The following is a 20,419-nucleotide window of genomic DNA, read 5'->3' as shown; positions in this document are numbered from 1 at the left end:
CACTGCCTCTGAGATAAGCCTGTCTGCTCGTGCCATGCTACCAAGGGGGTGAGCAGGTTTTTTTTTTTAGAAGCGTACCCCCTTTCCCTGACTAGAAGGAAGGGTCCTTTTTTGGTCAAAGGTACCTACCTCTGCCAACTAGAGACCCTCAGTTCCAACAAAAATAAAAAGAATTAGTCAGAATTAATCAGTAATGTATTCTTTGCTATATGTTGGGAAACCCTTCTTTGGTAAGACTGAGAGGCAATACAATATTAAAAAAATATTGAGAGGCATTGCAGGTGTACTTTTCACATATTTATGAAAAGTACCCAAACAAACTGACCCTGGAAGCATTTATATATATATATATATATATATATATATATATATATATATATATATATATATATATATATATATATATATATATATATATATATATATATATATATATATATATATATATTTCACAGCTACGCTTATTTGATCAACTGGCTTCTACTCCATCAACAGTGCAGATAAATAAAAAAATACAAGTACAATTATAGCACAGAAACACAGGAACAACATGACCGAGGAGAAACTGAGTTGCTGTTGCTCATGCTATTGGTGTTACTGGCGATATATTTTTAGAACGCAAGGATGGATTTTGCGCAAAAATATAGTGCTAAATGCCAGATTTGCTAGCCACACACTGGTTCCAGTCTATGGCTCTTAACTGAACTTCTTCTTAACAGGGAATTGACTGATAAACATTAGACAGAAGATTCCCCTCCCTTCCCTCCCCCTGTGCTATTGGGCTCTAACTTTGCCATCTATTCTGCATCCAGACTCTGGGTCACCTGCAAGCATGTAAAAGGAAACATGCAATACTTTGTAAAACTCATAAATCAGTAAAGACAACAGAAATGCTCATTTAATAATTTGTTGTTTTATTGTTTATTGATCTCTCACATCATAATTTTGTTTAAACATTTTCTATCGTCAGTGGTTAATAGTGAGTAAAGCAATAGCAGAAAACTTCCCTGGAAGTGCCATTATAGTGGTTATACTGTTTAGCAAAATGTTAAAGAGTAAAATGGGAACAGATTTGCAGCACTAAAATCCATATGTATAAACTTTGACTTACCATTTGCTGTTTGAGTTTATGACCCAATACCAAAAATAAGTATTCGGAATAGGCATGGTTAGGGAGTCCCTTCCAATACCGAATCGTAGTGTTATGTATTAATATTTCACAACCAAATTCTGGCTGAAAAACGTTAATCTTTTACTTACCTTAGAGGAGGTGGTAAGTCATTCTCAAAGAGGAATGGGCCCTTTGTAAATTATGTAATCCAAAGAAAAGCATAGTGCGCCAATTTCATACAGAAAGAACAACAATTCCTTCATTCAGTGTTATTACAATTCATTTCGTCTTTGATTTTCTTAGTTCGGTATTGATTACATATTAAAAGTTGAAAAATAACTAAAGTAAAATATGTTTCTTTTAAAGGAGCTGTACTTTAAACAGCCAGTAATGTGCAATTTTCTTAATTTAGCCTTTCTTTGCACAGCTGACACTTGTTTTGGCTGCCCTACTTTTTAAAGGCTCACCAAGAAGATTAAAGACATATATCTCTTTAAGGTATCAGCATTTTTAATTAACAATCCAAGATGCATCTTTCCCCAGTATAGTATGTGTTGCCACTAATCTGTTGTCCATTGTCTCAAACTAAGCAATAAACCAGTTTCAGCAAAAAAAGAAGAGGAAGGCAAAATGTTTGGGGAAAGACCACCCTAAAGCAGATGGGTTTAACAGCAGTCGATCCATGTGCAGCAAGCAGTCATCAAAAGGTCACAGCAGGCCAATGCAGCAGGCATTCCTCCAAAAAGCCTTACGTAGGTCCAGTGAGGGAACTGATGAGTAGGTCTGAGGCTTCTATTAATATACCTGGTGCCTTCATTGAAGTAGGAGAAGTTTCTAGAGAATTATCTTTGAAGTCAGTGAAGTTTTTGGTCTCCCTTGCCCTGTCTACATCTGGCTGCATGAACAATTCAGTGGTGACATGTTCTTTGTGTGAAGGCAGGGCACAGCCTATTCAAGTGCATATTGGCTATGCCCAGCTCTGCCCACCATCCTGCCAGATGAGGGGCCATCCAGGCACATCTAATCCTTCTTGGTTGTGACTGTCTTTGAGAAAAAAAGTCCAATGGCAGCTAGATGTAGTCATGTGACCAAGGAACAGACTGCAGGCATCAAATTAATTGGGCATGAAAATGCCAACTTTTTAAAGGTTAATTTTCAAAATTTTAACCTAAAATTCAACTTTACATTTAAGGAGGAATTCTAAATACAATTTCCCAAACATGAAAGTTTTCCTGTTACCAATCAAATGTTAACACTTATTAAATGCAATAAGGCAACCCCATTTTATCCAGTGGTAGGTCTCACAGTAGTGAAAAGCGAAATTAGGAGTTTTTGACTCCAGGACAAGTAAAACTTAAAAGAATATGTCTAACTTTTTAATTACAATGCACCTTTCCCAATTGGCTACCTAGGACCTTTTGTAGCTTGGCAATGAGGTTATATTGCAAGAGGAAATGGCAGTTTAAAACTGCATTTATGTTGCAATGACAGACCTGGGACATTTTTTAAGGGACTACTTAAGCGGGTGGTTCAATAAGTGCACAGTAGCATTTAATTTACAGGCCCTGAGTACATGAAATACCACTCTATGGGGGACTTGTGAGTAAATTTAACATACCAAACAGATTAAGCCAATTTGACCATGTTTAAAGTAGAGATCAAAAACACTTAAGCATTGGCTAGCAGTGGTAAAGTGCAGAGAGTCCTAGATCCAACAAAGATGAATTTCCGCAAAAATAGTAGGCGTGAAGGCAAAAGGTTTGGGGGTGACCTTGCAGAGAAGGCCAAGTCCAATAACCATGGTTTAAAATAGATGAGCATATGAAAAACAGTTACATTTCGTAATGTGCTCTGTGCTCCGATGTCACAAAAGGATGCATTAACTCAGAGATATGCTAATGCATGCACTTAAGACTACCAAAACAAACACACAAAATGCTGGCTCCGGACAGAAAACAGCATCATAATAAGGCTCCTTGAATGTACATGTGAATAAATGATAGTCAGGAAGAGAACTGAAAATATAGGAGCCAGCCAACCATGTGTATTCAGTAAAAACAGCATACTCTCTTAGTTTGAAATGTCTCTGTTTTTCAGAACCCTTACATCTATTTTAAAGCACATTCTTATTATACCAGTTAATAACATTCCAATTTTTCTCTTCTCATTTTTGTCTGCTGCTGACAGCCAAAGTAAGAAGTACTGATTGCAATCAAAGCCTGTTGTCTTGTGGAGCTTTTCCTCTCTAATCAAAAACGTTACTTTGTGTTTATCTCTAAATAGGACGTAGCACAACTGGTAGATACGCGGCACTATTAATCAATGCAGCAGGTGCAACACAGCAGGGCATAGCGACACGCTGTTGGACTCTCTACGAGGGTGCCTCAAAACTGCTCTCGGCATAACAGGAGACAACATTCTAATTTTACATAGCTGCTCAGCTGCCTCTGGGCTAGGTTTGCACTACAGAAATAAAATATACATACATACAACTAAGGCAACAACTACAACAAACAGGGGCCACTTTGTGCTAACACAAAATGACTATCTGAGCATTATACTTATGGAGAGCATGCAATAGCTTAAGAGGGAAATAATAAGGTATTACCCGCATGCCACACTGTGTCATAGTCTATGAGGGCCTGATTCAGAGTGCTAGCAATAATCCTGATTGGGCTGGTAACAAGAGGTACTCGCCCCTTTGGGATTACTAGGTGTGGAGAAATAACAGTGGGAGAACATTCAGGAAACAGTGTGAAAAAATACCAATTCATAAATGTTATTTCATCTTACCCCCTCGTCCTGCGACATACAATACTGTCTCGTGGAGCAAAGAGGTGGTCCAGTTGATTGATTTGACCAGGCATTTAGGCAAACAGTGGTAGGTAGGGAAGAGTTCAATGAACATTGTAAAAACATTTGAACTTGACTGTTTTCCACACGGGCTTGAAGTGTAAAGTGAAAATGTGTGGGATGACATTTTATCTTTCTTGAAAGAAACAATCAACTGCAACCACCACCTCACAAAGAAGCTGAAAATTTGATCTACGGTAGAAAAGCAGTGCTACTTAAAAATATTTGCAAATTCCAGACTGAGGATGTGAGAGCTGCTGTTGTTGGCTCTTTGTAGAGAAAGAAAATAGAAAAAGAAAATTGGGGGGTTGGTGGTTAATTGGATTTAAAACGATCTTGTCTGGATGGCTTCCTCAGGTGCCAGTCATAGCAGTTTTCTGATTCTTTTGTTATGATTGGAAGAGGGGGTAGGGTTCAGAGCTGAGGATGGTCAGATTCTAGGCAGCTATATTCTACGTGTGCCCTCAAATACCTTGAACTCTTTCTTAAGTGGCTTCATCTATAGCTGGTTAAGGGTCAATCCAATAATCGGTTATTATTATACTCCTTCAGGATGGATGATAAGATTTTGAAGAACAAGTCTGTGTCACCAAGGTATCTGCAGAAGATAACTCTGAGAAAACAAGAATTATCTCTAACTAACGCTAGCAATTTTCTTATAGCTGTGTACCGCTGAAAACTAGTACCATGGTACCGACTTATTTACAGTATGTTGCTACATGGCGATAGTTTCTCATCGCGGCAAAAATTGTCGATGCAAAGACCTGCGTTACGGCGATAAAAATTTTGCTGCCAATGTGAAAAAGTGACAGCCTGGCCATTCAGCAGTCAGAAAAAGGATGCTAATCAGCGTGACGCCACTTTTTTCCCGTTTTGCGGGTAAAATAAACTACAAAAAGCTTGCAAAATTCCCAAAACCCAAAATAAAAAAATAAAAAAGCCCAGACGAAACATGGAGGAAGCTGGACCCAGTAATGCAGGAGAGAACAACCCCCTTAACCACTCAAACTGCCAGGAGGACCAGCCAGAGACCCAGAGGAAGAGGAAGAGGAAGAGGAAAACCAGCTTCAGGCAGCAGGAAAATGTGATCGTGATTGCAGCGGTGACAGACAAACAACACCAGCTTTTTGTCAGCTCCACGGTGTCATTGGGGACCAAACATGCAATATGGCAGTCCATTGTAGCCAAGGTGAATGCTGTAGCAGAGGTCAGGAGAACAGTGACTGACTGCAAGAAGCGCTGGCATGATGCTAAGCGCAAGACCAAGCAGAAACTGTCCAACAATTGCCAGGCAGCACTGCAGACTGGAGGTGGGATTCCAGTGCCACAGGAGGAGCTGGATGGCTTGGAGGAACAGGTGTCCGTGGTCATCTGTGAGGAGTCGGTGGTCGGGGTCAAGGGACAGGATAGTGCTGAACTTGACCAGCTACATCAGCAACAGGGTAAGTAACAACCAGGGACTGGGGGGAGGGGGAGTTGGGCCGCAATGTCCCTCACGTCCAACTAAATATCCCTCAGTGCACAACAACACTGTCTACAGATCTCTTTCCAGACAAAATGGTCCCTGGGGGTATACAGACATGTCACCTTAGTTATTGAATACATATAAAGATACATAATGGTGGTGACACTGACTTGGAATTCTGCACATACATTTTTTTCCAATATAGAGCAAAAATAACATACTTTAGTATACAAAATAAGGGGAAACAGGAACAAGCACAGGGGCATGTTGACTGGAAAGGTGGGAGAGTGTTGCATTGCCCTCCTAGGGTTAATACCACACTCAGCAAAATTGGCAACACAGGGCTGCATCTCATTAACAACAATATGATGCTGCCCTGTGAACCATCCTGCTCTGGGGCTAAAGTTAGCAGGGCACCACGGATGCCGGTACACATGCACCATTGTGCAGGTGTACCTGTGTTGTGTGTATGTGCAGTAAGGTCCTCCTTCATACATATGCACAATCTTCAACTCAGCTCAGACACCCCTGCAAATTGTTGTCAATAAGATGCAGCACTGTGTTGCCAATTTGGCTGAGCGTGGTGTTGAGCCTAGGTGGTCAATGAGACACCCTGCTACCTCTCCAGTCAATATGCCCCTTTGCTTCTTCATAAGATGCAGCCCTGTGATCCCAAAGTGACAAAGCATGTTGTGAGTCTTTGTAACATAAACACATGCATCACCACTACATTGTAAATATGCACCCTTGTTCCTAAAATATGCCTATTCCACAATGTCCCAATTTAGCAAGCTGGAGGGCTAATTTGATTTTCAAATATGAGCAGAAGGGATATGCATCCAAAAGTACAGTGTAAGGACTCTGCATATCAGGAATGTGTCCCATAAAAACTATCTACATATTTTGTCTGTGTGCTATGCTCACAGAACCATACAGTCCCTGTCAAGGTGCATGTCAAGTGAAGTATGACACCGAGAAAGAATAACAATGTAGCACCAATGCATGTCAACTTGCTACATGTCATCTTCACCCTATATGCCAAAATGCGCTCATCCACATCAAAGTATCTACATGTGCCATAGAGATAACAGTATTCTATTGTAATCACAGTCCTGGTGTGAGATGACCAATACACATTGATATGCATTGAAAGCAGTCCTTGGGAAAAGTCAACAGTGGCAGTGGATAAATGCATATGCAGTCATGTCTGTAAACATCCTTACCCAAACAAAGACATTCAATCACCCTGAGCACAATAGCATGTATCATCCATGTGTCCATCAGTGGGGCATATTTCCAAGCACCCACCCCCATGCCAATGTCACTTGACTTGACGTTGGGGTGGTGATAGGGGCTTAGCACCACTTACAAGCCAGTGTAAATCTGCAGCTATGTATTCTAGGCCCACTTGCACACTTCACGTGGTGTGAAAGGTGAGGGCAATGGGTGTTGTTTTGGCTGTCCACCCTGCAATGCCCATAGAAAAAAACGCTGCCCTATACTCGCAAGGGTGAAGCCAAAAGGAGGCCAGTAAGAAATGTATGCAAAGATAATCATGATCCCTAACAGGCAAAAATAGAGAAATTCCTCATTTGCCAACGCATTTGCTGTTCACATGAGTACTGCATTGTGCAGCACGCATAGAAACAGCAATTTATCAATCATTGCTAATGTGCCTGAAGGGGTCCCTCCTTGCACATAAGCATTCTTCCCATGAACCCAGACACTTGCACTTTCCTGCTAAGGTCCCTGTCTTTGTGCCACACTGACAAGTCAAGTGCCAGTGCATGATGAAATGCATGCCTACACCATAAATTTGTAAACATGGTGCAGGCCTGTATCACTAAAGTGGATGATTGCGGAGTCAATCCTGTAAGGAGAAGGCCTCACTGTCACTTCATTGTATCCATACCCCACAGATGCAAGAAATATGTCTGCAGTCCAACATTGCACAAGTGTCTCAACCCTGACTAAGAGCCATATTTCTTCCAGCTTGCAACATCTCACCATTGTAAATGCACATAAGTGCAATGGTCACTGGGTGAAAGGAATAAGGGGTAGTAAATGGATCTACACTGTTTGGATCATGGCAAATCAAGCACATCTACCTAGCATATAATGGGTACATCACATCAACCCTGATCTCAATTGCATGATTGCTATACTCATGCCACAATACCAATCATGTGGCATTGCCATCAGCAAGGTGTGGCACCATGCACTCCACACCTCTAAAACTAGATAATCTGAAAAAGCTTGAAGAGGAATCAGTACGGGTGACTCAACCACAATGCAGTGTACAGACACATAAATCAGAGCTAATCTGTATTTACAACAATGTGGTACAACCTGCACCACTGTCACTACTGAACACAGGACACAACTTGTGCAGCATGTGTGTAGAAATTGGCCCCTCATATTTGTCATGCTTGAAAACTGTAAAAAAAGAATTTACAACGCTAATGTCACATCAGTGATGTTGTACAATGATTCACTATCCTGAATGTAATAGGAGTCTCTTTTCAAAAATTGTGATTGGACATTGTCATGCAGTCTGCTTGTTAACTGCTTAAATGCATAACCATACTTGAGACACACATTTAACAGCATCTCCCCTTTACATTGCAGAGGGAGAAACATCATCTCCCATACAGCAGCCTGTCCCACACTTCAATGATGAAGATTAAATCATCTTAACCATCGACCAGGACACCCTCCAAGAGCTTCTGAACTCCATTGGCAGCCCATCTCTGGAAGCAGGGACATCCAGCAGCATTGTGGAAGCTGCACCCTCTGCACAAAACACCCAGCAGCAAGCACATATCACCACAGAAGTCTCCCAGGACCTTGAGGACCCACTTCTAACATTTCAACTCCATGCAGTAGATGTCCAGCAGGAGATGGCTGCTCAGATGCGGGTGGGGATTGACGGCCTGGCGGCCATACTAGATGGGGTTCGTCCGTGTCTCAGTCCCATTAGGGACCACCTAGAGTCCATCACAGGCACCCACAGTCCACGTCATGCTCTCCAGCATTCCATGACTGACATCGCTGGAGTACTGACTCAGAGATAAGAACAACTGTCCAGTCAAAGTGTCTCCAGCAATGTCACCAAGGAGTTCTGTCAAATGAGAATGATCATGGAGAACATGGGGAGGATACTGGCTTCACCCTTGGCAGCCATGGCTGCATACCACAGAGATGATGCTGGAGTCTTGCAAGCCCTGCAGCTTATCATCACTGCAGTGATGGCACAATCTGGCACAGAGGAACGCTCCTGCACCATCACCATCCACATGTCACCCCCCTGATGTGTCACAGCCTCACAATGCTCCATCCAATCCTCCATCACGCACACGGGAGACACATGACACATCGAGGAGATAGATGTGGATGAATCAACAATCTTGTGGAAACAACAACAGTAGCATTCATCTGTGTCAAATTGACTGTTTCTGCTTGGAACTGTGCCTACCATCATGGCTCAGAACATCAGCTTCCACTGTCCCTTGAATTACTCTGCTACACTCACCTTGGACTTTAAAATGGATTGCCAATTTGTATATTGTTCCCAATGACACTTGTGAGAAGTTGGCCTGATACATGCTGCCCACTAGTTATAGTGGGCACCTTGTATCAGTCCAAACAACCCCTTATGGTGATAGGTTAAAGACAACCTTTATTGAAAGCTATCCTAGTGATAGCTATGGAGAGCAGCCTGCAGGCTGAGTCTTGGAGGAATGTAAAGCAGCTTGTTTTACCAGTCTATAATCCCTTAAATGACCAAATGAAAAGACAACCACACCAGGTATATATTTAAAATATATGTATTTAAGATAAAACACACCCCTCTAGTCTCTTTATGAGGCTGGAGTTCGAAGTACTTAAGTTACAAGTCAGTATTCAACAGTAAAAGCACAAATACATGTTTGGGCCCTAGGGGCGTACCAAACCATATACCAATAAAGTGGTATAAAAACCACGACTGAAAAAGACACAAGGCCTAGAGCCTGTAGAAGTGCTTGGACCACAAGGAACCACCTAAGGTAGTGACACAGGGGACCCGCGGGGGACGCATGCAGTGTGAGAACTCAGCTGCGAATCGCCGTTAACTTCTATGGGGAAAGTGGCGGTTGGAAATTAAGAGTTTAAGGACACTTAGAGGATGACTACAAGCAAACCCTTTTGGACTTAGAGGTGTCTAGGGCCAACACCCACGGGAGCACCGGAGTACTCGAGTTACCTCACCCAGGGAAGCCGGGTGCATAGGTGTCAAATGGTGTTGGGTCGCGGCGTCGTTTTCAATGGAAGCTGCTCAAGAAGTGCTGCTGCCATGAAGAGGAGAAGTGTCTGAAGCGATTCAAGCCCGGATCGAGGATGGAAGGAACCTGAAAGCAGAGGGGGCAGAGTCTGGGTCACTTACCAGTGACCAGTGCCATGATATTCCAATGCCCACAGATGTCGGGTGCTTCAGGTGAGTTGATGGGTGTCTTGACTCTTCAGCCACGGGGTCCAGGAGGCGTCAATGATGACCAGGAGCTAGATTCGAGCTGTCCCACGAAGTCTGTTGAGTGCTGCGGTGTCGGCGACCAGATTGGACCCAACAAGCCTTGGCAACGGCAAGTCACTTGGAAACAGAGAGAGGACGTCGGTGCAGACCAGCAAGGATTGGGGGACTCACCCAGTGAGGGGAGTCAGGGCATGTCTGGAGCAACAAGGAAAGCCCAATCAGAAGAGGAGTTACCTTCATGGGGACCCACTAGCCAACAGGCTAGCGATCGCGAAGGAGCCTCGAGCGGTCGCACTTGAAACTGGCCCACGGGTCACTCGTGGAGTGGAGGCCAGAGATCTTCGGTGCAGGAGGTACTCAAGGCTGGAGCTACTCAGAGCCTAAAGCCCAATTTGAGGAAGACCAGGAAGACGATGGATCAGCAAATGATCACGGTGTCCAGGGGTCACGGATCCACGTCACCCACGATAGCCATGGGCCTCAGCTTTGCTGTGGACTCAGGGTAGCCTTGGAGAAGACTGGAAATCCACCTCTGGGGATGAAGAGACTTCGGCGTCCGGCGGGAGCTTCAGAATTGCAGACCGGGCAGTTGCTTCTTTGGTGCCTGCCAAGCAGGGGAGTCACGCCTTGACCCCAAGGGAGATTTCTTCAGTCTTCTAGTTGAAATAGAATGTCGACGGTCCAGGATATATGTCGCAGAGTTTCGTCCAGGGTAATCTAAAGTCGCAAGGACTGGGTTCCCATACTTATACAAAGTTTGGGGGTTGGACATACTCTAGGGACCCACCTATGGGAGGGTTTGGAAAGAGGGGTGGTTACACCCATTTCCTTTGTCCAGTTTCACACCAGAGCAGGGGCAGGTAGCCCCTGCAACCGGTTTGAACTGGACTATGCACAGGGACACCAAGTGTGCCCCCAGTGCAGGACTTCAAAGCACCAGAGAGTGCTCCCGCCCAGCCCCAGTAAACATCTGCCTGTCTGTGGAGGTGGTTACACCTCCCTGGGACAGGAAACCTATTGTCCAGGCCTCCCCTGCTGGAGTTTCAGTCAGCAGCAGGAGGCCAGACCCTTGTCTGTGGCAGTGGCATCCATTTTGTGATGCCTGGGCTTTAGAAAGTCTATACCGGGTAGACCAGTGTGAACATGTCTCTCCCTCTAGAAAGGTGGAATGCTACCCCCGCAGCCAGAACTGGCGGGGGTAGTATTCCAAAGCATTTGACACCAAACACGTCATGTTTCCGTGCAGCCAGTCCAAAGTTAGCATTTACAGCGAGGTTATAATGCACTTAAGAGTATATGGTCAGGCTGCACCAAAAACAGCATCAGAGGAGGTACTCCGAACGCTGCAGAGGGGCTCTGCTCATGCAGGGGCACCCTCTCACATAAAAAACAAGCACTCTGCCTTCATGATTGTTAAGGCCTGCCATAGGAGTGACTTATAGGTTTTATATGTGTGTGCAATGGTAGTGATATAGGTAGCCTATACCACAGTAAGGGGTGCAGGCACCACCTTACCCAGGCTGCAGTAACAGACCTGTGGTGTCATTTTGGCGTGCTTCCCAGGGGTGGTATAATACATGCTTCAGCCCCTGGTACCCTGAGGTACCCTGAGGTACCTATGCCCTAGGTAACTAATCCACATTTATAAAGCGCGAACAATCACCCGTAAGGGTCTCTAAGCGCTGGGGGCCATCAGGAAGATTAAGCAAGCTATTGCCCAGAGTCACATGGTGCTGGGCTAATCTGCCGCTGGTGCCGGGGATCGAACCGTGATCCCCAGATTCCGGAGTCAGTCACCCTGGCCGTGGCACCACACCTCTTCCTTCATAGTATACCATATACTTGGGGCTTATCAGGTACTCCAGAATCCAATTAGAAATGTACCTAATGTACATGGAAACCATTTTAGAGAGGAAGCAGCTAGGCTGTGGTCCTGATTAGCAGGGTCACAGCCAGACTAAGGTCGAAAAACAGTGATAAAAGTGGGGGTACCCATGTGAAGCAGATCCTACTCTCCTACAACACTGCAATCAGCCTGTTGACTGAACTCTGCCTCTCCTCAACATGTCTCTGGACATGTTCCCCCCCCAAGGACTCTGGCTGGCCCCCCAGTAGACATTCACACAATGGGGTGTTGTTGCACAGATAACAGGGCCAGTCTGTTACCTCAGTTACTGCACATGTAAATAAAAATAATTGAGTCACTAAGATGTGTGTTGCCTGTGACCATTTATGTTTAAATGTGCCAACAACGCATGTTCAGGTTAGCCATTACTACTAATCAAGAAACATTTGGCAAAGGGAATATGCTTACACTGTGTCCATGGGGAAACAACCTTTACAACACAGTCATTACATCGCACTACATCTACAACGCAGTCATTACATCGCAACATCCTTTACAACGCATGTCACTACAATGCAGCCATTAGATTGCATGTCACTACAACGCATAACACTGCAACGCATGTCACTACAACACAGGCATTACATCGCATATCATTACAAAGCATACCATTACATGCTCACACTAGAGATCAGGGAGGTTATGGTTCAATCTAGATGGACCTTAGACCGCACAATTTTACTGGAGGAGGAGGTGATACAAACTTTAAAAAAAGAAACAGAAGAGTTTTTTGAGATCAACTGGGGATCAGCGGCCCCTGGTATTACTTGGGATGCTTATAAGGCGTTTTTGAGGGGGAGGCTAGGGGCCTTGGGGGCTGAGAAAAGGAGAAATTATTATAAAGAAGTAACAACGCAGGAGAAAAAGATCCGTTCTCTAGAAAAAGAATTAAGAAACCCTGGCATAGACGAGCAGATGAGAATTAGTATGCTCCAAGAACTGCTACAACAGAAGGCTAATGTGTCCATGATAATTCAAGAAAGGGTAAGAAAGAGATGGGAAGCTAGTCAAATGGCACATTTTGAATATAGTGAAGGGTGTGGGAAACTCCTAGCTTGGAAAGCAAAGAAAGAACAACTGAGAAATAGGGTTGAGGGAATCATTTGTGTACAAACAGGCAGGCTAGTTGAGGACAGTGAAGGGATTAAGCAAGCTTTCCATAATCACTTCAATAAAGTATATCAGGAAGACCTTAAGCCATCTAAAGATACCCTTAGTAAATGGGTAAGATCAGGTATGGATAATTCCTTGCCAAGGGAAAAAGCGGATCTTCTAAATGGTAAAATAAAAGTTCAGGAAGTGGGGAATATAATGGCACATTTAAAGAAGGGGAAGGCTCCAGGGCCAGATGGCATCCCACAAGAGGTGTATAAAATCTTGGCGGATACCTTAGCTCCCATCTTAACTAAAATGTTTAATGATCTGTACATTGAACATAAGGTCATGCCAGCCTCCTGGATGGAAGCCACGATAGCCCTAATATTGAAACCCGGAAAATGTTCAAAAAAATGTGACTCGTATCGTCCCATCTCCCTATTGAACAGTGACTATAAGATATATACGAAGATTCTGGCGGATAGGTTAAACGGGCTGATGGTGGATTTAACTCATGATGATCAAAAAGGCTTTACTCGGGGGAGGTTTTTGAAAGACTTGACCTTCTCACTCATTGCCACGATCGACCTAGCATCTACGTACAATCTGCCTTTAGCCCTGGTGGCCTTAGATGCTACCAAAGCTTTCGACAGGGTAAATTGGATATATCTGATGGAAGTGACTACATCCCTGAACTTAGGTATACATTTTAGCAACGCTTTGGCTGGTCTATATCAAGCTCCTCAGGCTCGAATTCTAATTAATGGCTCCTTGTCTCAACCAGTAAAGATCTCAAGAGGAACGAGGCAGGGGTGCCCTCTATCGCCCTTGCTTTTCAACTTATATATAGAGCCTCTGGCAAGGAAGATCAGAGATGATCTAGAAATTCAGCCTTTTAGGTGTGCTGGTTGGGAGAAAAAACTGGGGCTTTATGCAGATGATGTAGTGATCCTCTCTTCAAACACTAGGGAAACCTGGCCGCGTTTAATGGCCTTAACAACGGATTTTGGGAAGGCCTCAGGTTATGAGGTTAATGAAGAAAAATCCGAAGTTATGACCTGGAATATAGAGGAGACACATGGGAAGGACGAGATAAGATATTTGGGAGTAATGATACCACAAGACATTGATAAGATAGCAAAGCTTAATTTTGACAAAGTTCGGAAGGAAATTGTTAAACTTTTAAAATCTTGGTCCCACCTTCAATTAACAATCTTCGGAAGATGTAACTTGATCAAAATGGTAATTCTCCCAAAGCTTACTTTTCTATTTGATGCAATACCTCTACCTTTTAAAACGCTTTGGCTCAAGAATCTACAAGGAGACTTAGGCTCTTTTATATGGGCAAGTAAAGGACCAAGAATAGCTTGGAAGAAGCTACGAAGAAGGCTGGAGAAAGGAGGAATTGCTTTACCAGATCTCCTCTTTTACTCTTGGGCTTTTCTCTTGAAGAATGGCAAGTATCTCTTTAACGTACCTAATCCCTTAATTGCAGGTGGTTTGTGGTATACCATAGCAAACCTAGAACCAGGTGGGAAGGAAGGTTTCATCTTTAAATATGCCGACCCCAAATTCTTTAAAAAGGTTAGGTTGAAGATCTTGAGAGGGCTTGCAGAGACTTGGTACAACGTGAGAAGAACCTTGAAAATTCCTTACTACAGTCTTTTAGCCCCTATTTGGGACAGTCCCGGCTCCCCAGAGTGGACTAAAGATAGCTTGGCCAAGCCCCTATCACAAGGTGGTCTTAGACAATGGGACCAGCTAATAATGGATGGAAGACTTATCTCTTGGGAGAGTTGTAGTCAGATTACAAATTATAGTCTCTCCAGATTTAAATACATGCAAATTCAGAGTTGGTTCGCTGATCCACGAACAAAAATAGGGGAACAGAATGAGTTAGAGTTTCAACTTAAGCTGCAACTACGTCGAAAAAAGGAGGTGGCGTTGATCTACTGGTTACTGGTGGAAGCTGAAGATGGAGATTTTACGCTTCCAATGGAGTTGTGGGGAAAATACTTGCCGGAATCATCGCTGGAAAAATACTGGCAAGTATCTATGGCTATGCTTTTTAAATCAGTTAAGCCTGCGCACCTGAGAAGAAACCATCTCTTTTCCATCCATAGAGCATATTGGTCACCTTTGAAGTTGTCAAAGTTTGGGGGAAGAGGAGAAGTTCCTTGTCCAAAATGTGATAAAACGAAGGCAGATGACGTCCACATGTTTTTAGAATGTGTAGAGCTGCAAACCTATTGGAATGAAGTGACTGAGATGTTATCCATAATGCTTAAGCTGCAAGTTAAGGTAAGCGTCTTATTTGTCATATTTGGGCAATTGGAGCCTGAAGTAAAATCTACTAAAGATCAGGCGAGACTTATTTTTTACATTGCACTGCTTGCCCGAAGAGAAATCTGTAAATTATGGGTGTCCCCTCTCTCCCCAAATATGGATAACCTGCTACAGTCTATTAAGTATATAGTTACTCTAGATGGAAAGAGCACAAGAAATGTACATTTTTGGCTCCCCTTTACTGAATGGTGTAATAACTTAAATAATAAGAGATAATTCTTTCAAATGGTCCTATGATTACGCCTACCAGCCTCGCTAAGCATTCGGGATTATGGTATATGTGTCTTTTTTTTTTTTTTTTTTTTTTTTTTACACATACATACCCGTTTTGCGTAATGCAAAAAGCATAAAAAGGGCAGAGGCGTCAGTTACCCATCGAAATGTGCAAAAGAGGAAGATCGTTTGCTTTATCTTCCCAATAAAGAGGCTTATGAGGACTAAAAAAAAAAAAAAAAAAAAAAAAAAAAAAAAAAAAAGCATACCATTACAACGCATAGTACCTCTACACTATCCAACACTTACCCTACTGTTGCACCTCTGGAGTTAGAATAGTAATTGTTACCCCTACACTATCCAACACTTACCCTACTGTTGCACCCCATGGAGGTAGAATAGTAGATTTTACCCCTACACTATCCAACACTTACCCTACTGTTGCACCCCCTGGAGTTAGAATAGTAATTTTTACCCATACACTATCCGACACTTACCTTAAATGCAATGTAATGGTATGTGTTGTAATGGTATGCATTGTAAAGATATTATGCGATGTAATGGAATGCGTTGTAAATGTAGTTTAAAAAAAATTCATTGTAGTGGCATGCAAATTAAATGTATGCATTGTAAAGGATGTTGCGATGTTAAAACTGCGTTGTAAACATCATACATTTGTGTCCATGCTATGCATTTTGAGGGCCAGACATGTGTAAGTCAACTACTGTCTCAGCAACCTAAAAATACTCGATGCCCATGATGTTGATCGTGTCTTGGAACAATACTCACATCTGTTTAAAGCCACATGAAGTGTCTGAAAAAAATATGTTAAAATATGTACTTAGAAAAACTACCCATAGTCACTGTGGTGAGCAATGTTTGAATAGATGTGTGTTGTCGCATGACACTTGTAAAGACAGTTTCCTTAACAAGTCACATATTCAAAATAATTCTATCAGAAATAAGGGGAATGGTGTAGGAAAGCATAGGTCATAAATTGTTACTGGTTCAAATCCGTGCACAGGTTTGTTGTAACGCACATCACAACATCTCTTGCCCAACACTTGCCAATTTGTTCACAGTGTTGACCACAATGTACAAGGCTGGGTAGAAACATGTAAAGAGACGTTATGATGGCTTGTAAATAATGCAAAACATACATCCCCTGCACTCCCACATGGAAAGTGAAGCTGTCTTGAGGACCGGTGTAACCAAAGATGTCACAAAGTATCCTGACACCATACTCACAGCATTCAACCAATGTTGTGCAGAGCACAATGCCCACAGTGCATCCTGTGAAAATCTGTGCTTGCCAAATAATCACATATGGATAAATATTTCTCAGACCACTCAAAAAGTATTTTCCTAACTGAACTTTGTTCCCCTAAACATCAATCAGTTTGGTTCAAACACATTTCAAATGATAATTGATGGTAGCCTATCCCTTGAAGATGCTGTAATTACATTTGTAGACATTCAAATTGATTGTGTGGATGATGCATCTGTGGTAATCCACTACCAATTCAACAGGATATGTCAACACAGCAAAAAAGAATGGAAGCACAAAGCATCAACCATTGGCAATTTTTAATACAAAAAACAATCTTAAACAACTAAACTAATGATACTGAATAATCTTAAACTACACTAACCTAACTTGTACTAATATTAAGCTACACTAAACTAACTAGCTTACCTAAGACTATACGCATAACAACATATATTAAACATCAACCCACCTCCCCCCGTACGGCGGCACATCCAGGGACGGCACAAAGGCACCTTAACCTATACATCAACTAACTAAACATTCATACTAAACAATTATATTTTTTTTGTATTTTATTTTTTATTAACAAGTCCCAAAACACATAATCTCCACCCACCCTAAGGAAAAGGAAACTTAGCCAAAATCAATAAAAAGAGAATACAAAAAAAGTTAAAATCTAACTACACCTAGCACTATACTAGCCCTACACTAAAAATATACTTAACACTAACTAACTACTTATACTAGAAAAGGATGGTAAATAGGTGAGGGGAAACATGGGACTGTACAGGGTGGGAAAGTAAATATCCAATTCACATCAATAGGGGAGTCCCAGGGCCCTCTTAATGTCCACGAGGTAACCCTTAACATTATCATTGTCCCATTCAAGTTGAGCCACCCGAACATTCAAATTGAACTTGAGCCTTTTCTCCCTCTTTGTGGGGACAGATTTCTCTCTCTCTGTCCTGCAGCTCTTGAAGATGTCCCCAGTTGTGTACTCTGTGAGGGGGCTAGAGTTTGTCTCGAAGAGGTGGGTGCCGCATGTGGAGCAGCTGTTGATGGTCCTGGTACAGCTGACCTTTTCTTTTGTGTGCCACGAAGTAATCCTGATGGGCCAGGGATTGGCTGGGACTGGCTCTTGTGTGTTGTGTAGGCAGGCAGGCTGGTATAGACTTTCACTTGCCATAAGCCCTCTCCTCACCGTACCTCTTTACCATTATGTGGAATTCCTTTGCCACAGGCCTGATGTGAAGGTAATGTTCCTTCCGCTGGAGGAACAAATGTTGCTCCTCAGGTGACATGTTGTCTGAAAAATAAAAATACATGTCATGTTTCATGACTCCAAGAACATGATGGCATTAGGCATAATTGCCACACCAAAAACTAATGAGCCATATGTTCTATGAACATCATCAATAACAACACACAACAGCACACATAACCTGAAAATTCATAAACACATCATAGCCGGAATCAGAATAAGATGTTCATGACAACAGGGTAATTTCTGTGCGTGGACAAAGCAGGCACAGAGTGTAGTGACAACAGTTGAAGAACTGCTGTTTGCAATTCGGGTGTGTAAATGAACAAAGATCGAGTCCAATAGGAGGAGTACAGTGAGAATGAAGTCTAACAGGCCCATAGCAGACCCTGCCATTCCAACTTCACAAAGACAGTAGGCTGCACAGTCTGCAATCATGTCAGATGACTAATCACGATAGTATTAGTCATGTAGTAAATTTAAGGAAATGTAAATTAATTGTATTAGGGAGCCCTTGGAGGTGTCACCACAGCTACACAACCAGATTAGGTCATGTACACATTTACTTGCCAATCTGTGGAACAATTCATATAATTTGACATGTATGTAAGGAAAGAGGGCATATGTTGCATGAAGCATTGTGTACCAGTATTAACCAGGTCTGCACATTTATGTGTATCTCAATGAGATTGTCAGCCAGTTGATCATGTGAAGTGTACCAATATCAAAGCATGTAGGGGTACCACAGTATATCATGACAGACATGCATTTTTGACGTACGGCAATTTCCATGATGGGTGCATATATGTTGTGCTCAACCTAATGAGTGTCTTGTGCATTCATCCTCTGATGTGATACAATGTTGTTCATGTACTTACTACATTGCCTGCCGATGATGAATCCAAGGTGATCCACTAGGTCCCCCTTACGGCCCACACAGTCCTGCCACCGGTGCTTCCACTGCTGGACAGTCCTGGCCACACCAAACATGTTGAGCATCTTCTCTCGGATGTGCTCCCATCTCACTTTCTGGACTCTCACATTGTATCCCTGTAGGATATGTCACCCAGCCTCTACCATCTTGGGCAGGTATAATTTAACAAGCCAGAGGAAGGCCCCCAAGGCGCCTACCGACATCCTGCCCTCCCTACCCTAACCCAACATCCCCAAATACAATCTTGACCCCAGGCAAACAAAAAAAACACAAATAACCCCTAATGACTATAGAAATTTACCCCTGAGACGTACATCCGATAAACAATCAGACAGGTCAGAACACACGTATGGACAAAGACACAGGACTCAACAAGAACAGTATGGACAGTACACCACACATAGAACTCTCTCCAAAACACCAAGACCAGCAGACACCTTTTAACACCTCCACAACTCACAAAAGACACTAACAGTGTGGCTGAAAGAGAAAGTGAAAGTGTACTGTACTCCTCCATGGAACAGGATGCAGACTGACATCATTTCCTGCCAGTTTGAGGCCTGTTTTCATGATTTGCGACACAATTACACATGCTTAGGGGTGAGTGGGAAGATTTCATGTGTATGTATGCATTTTGTGAGTATTTTCCGTGCCGGATATGAAAAATATTACTTCAAACATGGATTTGCATTGCTTTTTTTAATGCTTATAGATACTTGATCTGTATATGTACTATTTTGTAAGATTTGTCTTGACTAACAACAAAATATGTATTTGTGATGTGATCTGTGTGTTGTAATTTTGTTTAGTGAATCTGAACTGTACGATATGAGTGGTCCTGAGCTATTAGGAGGCACTATTTTCTCACATTGATGTCTGTTCATGACTGGTCAAGTGCCTACGTAGACATATGCCACAGTGTCACACATTAGGGTTGGCATTGGTGGTATGTGTCACTACATGTGAGCCTCTTACATCTCACATTGCTGTGATGTCTGTGCCAGTTACATGGTCTTGCTACACAAATGTACTTGACCAACAGGCAGTCACTACTTATCTATGATATTTGCAAAGCGGCATGCAATGCACAACTATGACTTCACATTCACAGTTGAATATATGTATAGCTGGAGACACAGAGGGGGACATTGATGACAGTCTGTGCTAAGGCACTCTTGGCTTCATTTTCACATGATATGTCGATGCATTTCATGCTATGCTATGCATGACATGGTCTACGATCGGTCTGCAATGACCATCTCCATTGTCAACATTACCAAAAATGCTCACCAAGGCGTTACATGGTGGGAGTATGTTCTTGTGCAAGCAACATCACAAGATAGGTCCAGAATGTCAGCAATTAGCCAATATTAGTAAGGTAAATTATGTTATGACTGGAAGTGATCTTATTTTTTGGTATTGTGTCTACACATATTATTAGTACCCTATGGGCTA

This window comes from Triturus cristatus, chromosome 3_1 (genome assembly GCF_964204655.1).
Source record: "Triturus cristatus chromosome 3_1, aTriCri1.1, whole genome shotgun sequence".
Taxonomy (NCBI): Eukaryota; Metazoa; Chordata; class Amphibia; order Caudata; family Salamandridae; genus Triturus; species Triturus cristatus.
Note: the sequence above shows the minus strand (reverse complement) of the source record.